Source organism: Harmonia axyridis, chromosome 1 (assembly GCF_914767665.1).
Source record: "Harmonia axyridis chromosome 1, icHarAxyr1.1, whole genome shotgun sequence".
NCBI lineage: Eukaryota > Metazoa > Arthropoda > Insecta > Coleoptera > Coccinellidae > Harmonia > Harmonia axyridis.
The window spans coordinates 35,167,984-35,177,938 of record NC_059501.1 but is presented as its reverse complement, the minus strand read 5'-3'; the positions used below and the strand labels follow the sequence as shown (position 1 = coordinate 35,177,938).

Here is a 9,955-nt window from a genome sequence, read left to right as displayed (position 1 = left end):
GTTTTAGTGCAATCAACCGTAATGTCAACACGATAACGTTCGAATGAAGAGAACAAACGGATTAAAATTTTCATGATAAGTGGTACATTTGAGGTCAAAAAGCGTAGGGTTTAATACCCCCGTTAAGCTAGCAGGACCACTTTCGAATTTCCGATTTTTTTTTGGCCATAATTTTAGGCTCATTTTAGACTAATTTATTACCCTTTTCAGACATTTTTTGCTCCTGAATGGACTAGTTTTCATTTTTTTGTTAAGGATTAATTCTGAAAATTTAAGTAAAATGATACAAAAATGTGGAAGAATCATTGAAATATCTCTAGAAATGAAAAAGTTATGGAACTTTGATGTTGCGCTTGGAAGAATAATTTCATAGTACGCAGCTAGTGTGTGACGTCACGCCACTTACACGAGGCGACTGGTATTCGCAGAGTGCTTACGAATTCATTGGTGTACAATCACTTGTGCCGTTCGTGTCGTGTTTTGTTCGTTACACGATGGCTGAAATTAAAAAAAATCCTACAAATATTGTATTGTGCCTATGTGTGCAAGCACGACAATTGAATAAATAAATAAAATAAATAAATTGTGTTTTCATGTACCAAATGACATGAATCAAAGGAAGAAGTAGTGCAAATTAACAAAACTCGAGTTGAAACTACACTGTACCACTACAAACGGCGCGAGAGCCTTGGCGCGGCTAAGTATTTAAACGTAATTTATGGTGTAGCGATCACAGGCAAGTGGCGTGACGTCACAGACGAGTCGGAGACCAAAGACGTTCCGCGCTAAAATACGTAAATTTAAATAATCTATTTCTCAGTCATTTATTGATGGATTTTCAAAATTTTTTCACTGATTTATCAATTTTGCTCTATATTTTAATTCTATCGTGTCAAATATAGTATTATCAACATCACTAAACTAGTCCATTGTCGGAGAAATAGCGGGTTTTGCTAGATTAACTTCAAGCTAGCATAACCACCAAGCTAATCGATATCTTATGGAAAATCTGATTACACCATAGTTTTAGGCTCACGTTTGAACCCATTACTAAATTTCTGAATTTACGTTTTTATTAAGAACCCTGGGTTCTGCTAGCTTTACGGTTAAGCTAGCAGAACCCAATTGTAAATAAACTCAGAATATACATGAAATAGCGTAATAAATTAGTTTGAGTAGAGCCTAAAATTATGGCGTAATCATTTTTTCCATATTCATATGAGATTTGCTGTTTTCACGTACTGACAGAATGGGATGAATACAGTAGAAGTACTAATGAGTTCTCGGTAATCTGAGGAACAAAAAATTCCGAAATAGGGTAATTATCAGTTTGAATAGAGCCTAAAATTATGGCTTAATCATTTTTTCCATATTCATATTCGATTTGCAGTTTTCACGTACTGACGGAGTGGGATGAATGTAGAAGTAGAACTCACCCCCCAAAATTTTCAAAATATAAAATTTTAGAAATCTCGCAAAGGCGAAGAACGAAAATTTCTCCATAAAATGAACCAATAATAATCATTTTACTTTCCTTCGAATCGACATGCCAGTAAGAAATCGGACCCCTTTACGGTTTATGAGTTTTTATCGCTTTCAAGATGTGTACTTTTATTGCACTACGAGCTCGTCTTTGTCCAAGGATTATTATTTTCCTTTATCTATCCGCTTTCTATTTGCCAGCTGTGATTTTTGCATTAGTCATCGGTACACAGAGCGGTATACACTTACCCGTTGTTTTCGGTTTTTTATATCTTCTCGCTACAAAATTTCAATATGTAGTTATCAAAGAACTGAATTCGCATCGAAAAATTGTCTGGGCTGTGTTGTACAATTTATTGCGTTTCATTCAAATTGCAATTTATTTGTGAATACAGTTTTGAATTGACTATATCTACAGGGTGCTCCTAAATTGTAGATACGAATGAAAATGACAGATTTCTCGGATCATTGCAAGAAAAAATGTCCTATAACATGAGTCCGCAAACGCTTTGTTTTTGGGATAAAGGTGTTAAAGTTCAAGTTTTCCTCTCATAGCAACTTCCCTTCACAAGATATTTAATTTGAATTGGCATTGATATTTAAAATTTTCATCATGTGATATCATGATTTTAAATGCAAATCTACAGAAGGATTTTTTCTGGAGGGGTGCCCGCTTCTGTCCTCCAGAATATTTTTTTTTGTGAACCACTGGTAGTTAAAAATTAAAAAAAAACTCTGGTTCAGTAATACACTTTTTGGTTTGTTGTAGTTTTGTCGTATCTGCAATCGATTTCGAGAAAAAAAATTCGAACATTATTATGAAGATCCAGTTAGGAAGCTGTGATAAATAAATTAATTATAAGTTTTGGTACTTATTTAACAACTCTGTAGCGAAGATTAATAAAGATTCGATAAACTGGTTGAGCATCACAAAAAAGTAGGACTACAAGAAACACCCTGTATCTCGAAAACAAAGCTCATCCAAGGAATCTCTCATTATCCTTCGTAACTCTAATTCAGGAACACCCAGTATAGGATAAGAACAATCTAATTGGTAATAAAAAAAATTATTTCGAGTAATTTAGTTCAAACTTCGTTATCAAACCTCCTTTTCCTCACATCATAGATATGAGTAAACAATGTCGTCTAAAACTTTTTTTTCGATTACCCCCCCCAAGAAAAAAAAAGATCTACGGGCTTGAGTTGTAGAACCATAGAATTCCTTATACTATGGTAGAACCATCTGAATGTTGTTTTTTCAATACCTCCAAACCCGAATATACGGACTAGAACGAACCAACATTTAATAGTCAGATATAAAATCAAAACACTTATGCAAAATTTCCTGATGACTAGGAAGGTTTTTTTTTAACGCCGGTAAGGTTAGCTCCCGGCCGGCCAGCTCCACGGGCACCATTCATTCCACCACGGTCAAACACACTTTCGTCATTTTCGATATTTGAATTGAATTTCTAGATGCGTGAATGTAATAAAATTAGGTTCGTCTTATAGAGGTATCGTTTAATATCTCAGACATTATCGTCACATCCTGCTGAAATATTGTGTTAAGAGGGGTTTATACCACGTGACTTTCTCGTGATCTGCCAAAGTTTCACTACTCCCTCCGCCTCAGCGTTTTTTATATTCCACCACTTTTCAGGATGAGTATGAGCAAATTGAAACGTTCCTCTGAATTGCCGTCGTTTTTTACCACGTGTAAGAATTAAAAACAAGGTTGTAGGTCTTCAATTTTAATTTTACAAAAACTGTTTCTTCAGCCTTTCACAAGACTTTTTTTATAATATTTTTATTTGAAAATTCATAAAAAATGAATGTTTTTTCAGAAAGTTATATCATGCATATATTTATTCTTCAATAAAAAATTCGTCTGATTCTTTTTCTTCCATTTCAAAAAATCAATAAATGAGGACTTTCCGCAATGATGTACTTCCTAAAATAAATAATAGTGAAAACCTTATATTAATCGATGGTCTTTAATGTAGAATAAAGCGTACTAATTTTTGAACTGATCATTGAAACGGTATAGAGTATAGACCCCTTTTAATTATAGGTCAATTAAATGAAGATAGGTAACGAATAGTTGGCGGGCACATGTTTATCTACAAAAACATGTTATTTCTAAAAATAAAACCTTCATACTAAATTTATAAGACTTTGTATAAATACTTCGTAGTTTTAGTAAATGAATGAGACATAACTCTGACATGTAAAATCAAAATTGATAAACATTGATATTTAAATCAAAATATTCATCAAAAAAGGTGAGTAAGCCACATATTATTGCCATCGTAAGACAAATTACATAATTATGGAAACGGAATTCGAGATCAGCCAATATAGTATCCAACAATGGAATGAGAAAACTTATGAATTAATGTTCGATTGAATCAGCTGGAGTGTGAACTCGGTTTATTTCAATCTTATAGTAGTTCTGGGCATGACTAGATTTAAATTCATTCTTGAATGGATCAATTTTACTTTCGCAAATATCCCTTTGAGACATCAGCCCTTTTTTATTTCAACAAAGATGTAGTGTCATTTATTAAAAATTGTGCTCTTTGTTTGTGGACAGAAAATAAGATAAGCAATACGCATACAAAATAAATTTTGTGGAAAGAGTATTCACAAGTAATCGGGCCTTTGAAAAACATGGGGTAAGAGTATACTGATGACGAGTACAAAAATCACAGATGGCAAAACAAGAGGAGACAAAGCGGATAGATAAAGAAACATAATAAACGTAGACGTGCTCTCAGTGCATTGGAAGAGTAATCATCTTGAAAGCGGTAAACAACTCATTTACCCTAAAGGGTCCAATTTTTTAGTGTCTTGTCGATTCCAAAGGAGGAGGATTCCAAGTTATTGATTATTGATTGATTTTTATGGAATAATTTTCATACTTCGTTTCAGCGAGTATTCTGAAATTTTATATTTCGGTCTTGAGGTCTTGAGGGGGTTTATTATCCCAGTGAATTCCGGGAAACATATTGACGTTGGTTGTTAGCATAATCCCAAAATCGATCCTATGTACAGATTTTCATATGTCATTTTAAGTTATACGCACCCTTGAGGTGCACGTGGATGAGGTAAAGAGGACTATTTTCTGCTATTGGTTGTTAATATATCCCCAAAATCTGAATTCGTCCCTATCTACAGATGTTCAGATGTTAGGGCATATACGCTAGGATTCCAGTTTGTTTGGATCGTTATCCATTCAATATACAGTGGCGTACGAATATTTCAAGGTCAAATCCGGCTGTTTTCAACCCGGTCGAAAATATCCGGCTGAAGTCTTATGTGGGCCACCCGGTATACAGATATAGAGACGTCAGATTCACGTTGCGGAATAATTAATATTTAGGCCCACATGAGCTGCAAAGTAATCTAGATATCTAGTCGTTTCAATAGTTTTCAATCGGATAGCCTTCGACGTCCCATATGCATTACCCCCACTGCCAAGGTAAATCTTCTATCTGCATTTAAAACTATCGCTGTGTCCCGATTAATATGCTGTAAATAAATCAATAATTATCTCGTTGACAATGTTTTTTTTCTCGGTGAATTGACATCCATTAGTACCTCCTGATCTGTGGAATTCTTGGAATAGATTATGAATAGTTCCATGAAAGTTACGTGTTGGCAGCGTGTTCTGAATTACAAATATTCAATATTGTATTACATGATATGATGTAAAAATTGTTTCAATATATTTTTGTTAAGGCTTCAATGTTCTGTAGTTTTGAGACAAAGTTGGATATTTTGAGGGGTTAACACTCTCCTCTGGTTACGGTGTTGTTGTAATCTTCAGAAACTGAATTTCAGTTGATGAAATCATTTAGTCCGCTACAAGTTGATTCATTTTTCATTGATAGCTCAATACAGATTAAATTGCATTTTTTATCTATTCGACGATATAGTCTAGGGCGTCTAGGCAAATTAGTGCTCTTGACCCTAAACATTGCTCAAGGGTAGAAATCGTTCTAACCTCTTTTTAGGGGTCCTGAATAACGGGATCTAAGTTTGCGACGGTTTCTTGGTTGTGCTTCAGATTTGAGAGCCAAAAAACCGCGAAATTTTCGCACTTTTTTCATAATTTCGCTTAGTACTCGGAAAGCACGAATCCTACATCAAATTCAATTCTATTCTTCAAAAAACATCATATTTGGTGTCTGATGGAGTTTGAAACATTGGAATCGGTTAAGCCGTTCAGCCAAAATTGATCGTCAAAGATAAATGATTTTGCAAAATCAGCTTAAGAGTCCGTTCACGCGGCGCAAATTCAGGCGTTTTCTTAACAAATTCGGTCTTGATTTTCTCAGAAACGGTAAACGCTATCGAGATGATTCGAAACAATATTGGAAGGTCTTTATCCCTTGTATGATCGTTAGGTAATAATAGTTAACAACCCTCAACTTCCAACGTCTGTAGGTTGAAAAGGAATGCACCGATTGAAAAATGTCATAAAAATAAACTTTTGTAAAATTGAATTGTGAATCACATGCTTCTTGAAATTTGAAATTCGCTCACCGCAATGCTGATAGATGAATTTCAAACCGAAAGAGTTCGTAGTGCCTTCTCACTTCCATGCATTTTTTGTAGAGGAACATTAAATTTATTCAACTGAACTCCTGGGCTAATATCACATCATTAAGCATCACCTATGTTGAAAATATCTTGAGATAAGGCATTATGCAGATCGATATTCGTAATTTTATAACGGACTGTCTCGCGGAGTTCTTAACGGTGAATTGACTTTCGTCATACATACCTATACCATTGTATAATAATCCATTCTTTATACTATGCCTATACTATAGCCGTCTTTACTCTATATTCTTCTAAAAAGACTGCTGTACCTATACACACAGTGTTGTAATAATGGAATATTACAAAAATTGTAAAAATAAAAAAAATATTAGCCAGAAAAAATGAAGATGCAAGCCCAGAGCGATAAGAAGAAAAGATCATCAAAAATTAAGTAGTGCGAAGACATTTGAAATGGGCATAAGAACTCTTACACTGAAATAGAATTTTACAGCTGATTATAGGGATGAGTAGGTATTTCGTCATAGTCAAAGAATGACTGAAAACATTCGGAACAATTTCTTAAGCATTTAAGAGATAATGAAAACAAGTCATCTTTCCACATGTCATACTCATTTATAAGAAGCAAGGAAAGATGAACAATTCTTACATTATTATCAATCAATAAGCTGCAAAATGTTCAATACCTTTTATAACAAGTAACTATGGTCTCATGAAATAGTATTGCCAAACACCATTTGGGCATATGATTTTTTCTATGAAAAAAATCGAAAAAACACAATGCAAAGTAATATTTTTCAACAAAAAGCATTCGTGCACTGTGCAGGTGCAAAAATCCTCGTCTCGAATTTTCGTTGCCACCAGCACTCATGCTTCTTGTTAGACTATAACTTAGCAACGTGTTTTTTTTTATTTTTTCGGAAAAAATAGATGCCTTCATGATATTACTTACGAAAAAACCACCTGAAGGTGGCAACAACCCCCAATAATGAAAAAAAAATAACATTAAAAAAATCACCAAATTTGAAAATTTCAACTAGGGTGTTTAGTGAACAAAAATATCTTTTCAACTGAACCATATCCGCCATCTCTTTCCTATTAAAAAAAGATTAGGGGTTGTTGCCACCCTCCAGGTGTTTTTTTCGGAACAACGCCGCCATAGTAAATTTTTCTACATAAAACATAACTTGAAAATTGTCTTTGATTCTTCAAAACTCTTAGATTCTTGAGTTAGGGTGGTTCAACTCTCTGTTCAACATCACCTTTCAACGGTAAGTTCAATATCACATCATTTTATGAATAGTGAATCGATTTTGAAAATTTTAACTGAGTAGTGCATAAACATAAATAACTTTCAAATTAACCAACATTCAACATCTCTTCCCTATTCAAAAAATGTTGGGGGTTGGTCGGTTGATGCCACCTTCATAGGGGTGGTGTTCTTGGAACAAACTCATGATCGAAATTCATTCCCCTCAAAACAGAAGTCAATCTGTTTTTTTTTTCAATCTTCGAAAATTGTTCGTTTCTGAATTAGGGCAGACGGGTCAAACCATCGTATAGAGAATATACTATGCTATTACATATCTTTCAGTTACTCAACATATGGCACCCCACAGTTACTGTGACAAAAAAGTCATTTTATTCAAATTCAATGGAAAATGGAAACGCTAATCCTTGTATAAAATTTGCAGCGTCCATTCCACCAATGAATGATTCCATAAAAAATAAAGAATGAAATGAATGCCACCCATGATGTCCATTTGTATAATTCTGATACTGATCATTCCTGATGAACATTGATGAATTCATGAAACCGTAGCATGCGAGCCAATATGGCTACATATTCTTGGTGGAAACTCATCTATTTCACGCCAACACGTGATAATAAACATTTCAGAGTTGATGAATAGAGGACATGAGGGTGCGTCGTTCTTTAAACATACCTATATAGAGAACGCATTTTTAATTAACTTGATGGAACGAACTCGGCCTTTTCAAGGGAAATAATATAACATACAGTATGATATAAAATGAATAGATTGTGTAGATTCTCATGATGAGGTATTGAAATTATACTCCACCTACCCACTTTTTGATAAAAATCCTCTTCTGAGACAATAGTGATTCTCAAAGAACACACATTTCACTCATTTTCAACTCATCAATTCTAAGTTCACTCATGAATGTCTTCAGTATCCTTTTAAATTGTAATTGGTTTTCCAAAGCAAAGCAGATACCTATAAGGATAGATCAAAGACTCGAGCTTGGATGTTCAAATAACATTATGGTTGTTGACTAGGTGTCCCTTGACTTTTCGCCATCAGTACGATTGCCTAAAATATTCAGGAAATGTAGTACCTAATAGTCAATAGATACCTACATGTTTTAAATTTCATGCTTGTATATATAGGTATGTATCAAAGATGATAAATGATCGTTTGTTCGACATAATAAAATTTTCAAAACTATATTGTTCCGAGATTTTTATCCCTTAGAATTAACGGATCGGATTTTAAAGTGAAAATATCAATCCGGAAGGGCAAAACAGGCCCTACCAAATTCCATGAAAATAACAATGTAATACACAATAGAACCAATTTTATTTAAATTCCTCACTACACGAAACTGTATACCCCTGAAATTTGTAGAAACGCAACACACAATACTAATAATACCATACTAACATAATTGGATCTTTCAAACAATCCAAGATACATTTCTATGAATTAAGTTGAGGCCCGAAACAATTAAATATTATTTCAATCTTGATAGAAATTAATAGTGCGAATTAATTAGAATTTTTGTCGAGCTCATTACATAATTAGCTCGAATTTATTCGCACTGGTGCAGCCAGTCGAATACGCTATTAATAGTATTCCGAATTTTTATTCCTTTCAAATTATGAGTAGATAAAAAATAATATGAAAACTGATAAAATGAAAAAGAGAAGTTTTAGAATTGCAATTGATTATTACCTATACTACGAAAGAGCAGAAAAATACTTCTTAGAATTACTTACAGTATTCAATTCGGAGCAAAACTCTAACGATTTCTAAAGATTCTTAACTGCGAACCATAAAAGCGACATTTTAATTATCACACTAATAGTCATAAGCAGCGATGTATTTGTCATTATGAGATCGGAAAAAGTTCAACCTCACTTTTCCACCTACAAAACGGTCCTAACATTTAAAAGCGTCAGATTGTATTAAGTCTGCATCGTTGGTCCAATTGAATTTTCTTACCGAATAATTTGGATATTACCAAATAAATTATTTTTCAATTTTCATGGTTTCAAAAAAAAACTCTTTTTACGTGAGAATTTTAATTTATACTTTCAGACTAGGTCTTCTTCTTCAACTTCAATTTTAAGAATATTGAGTTACAGTGTTAATATAACACTGTTAATCAGCTCAGAATTTTGTTAATACAACTTTACTTTTAACTAAGAAAAGATGAGTTCAGAGATAAAAATAATTATGAGAAGTTAGTTATTAAGAGAATTTGAGAAGATTATTATATTCATTATTAAAATCGGCCTTCTCGAAGGCCTCCAAAAATTGCCTTAGCGCACGGTATTTCACGTGCACGTGGCGGGGTATTGGTTAAAGTTTTCAACTAGCAATAATCGCATCTCGGGAGACCCTCATTGATTACGATATTGCCTCTGCGCAAAGCTAATTGAATATAGCAATTTCTGGTTTATTTAAGGCGCAAGCACAGCCTTTATTGAGTATGTGATGATAGGTGGTGACACCTAGTGTATGAATATTACATTTGAAATATAACCTATGTCGTAAATGTCTTTGGTGACTTGAGTGAATAATTCAAATCACAAGTTTATTCAGTTTGGATATGATCAAAGTTTTTTTGAAAGTATATGAGTTGATCGGTATGAGTAATT

The 9,955-nt window shown here is 33.6% G+C and overlaps 1 non-coding gene across 1 annotated transcript; it reads right to left on the bottom strand.

Annotated features, from left to right (window-relative positions):
• Positions 1–9,589: 9,589 nt before the first annotated feature.
• Positions 9,590–9,730, bottom strand: LOC123671770. Its single transcript, XR_006746186.1, has one exon. It is a non-coding gene; the product is annotated as a U4 spliceosomal RNA (small nuclear RNA).
• Between the last annotated feature and the right edge of the window lie 225 nt (positions 9,731–9,955).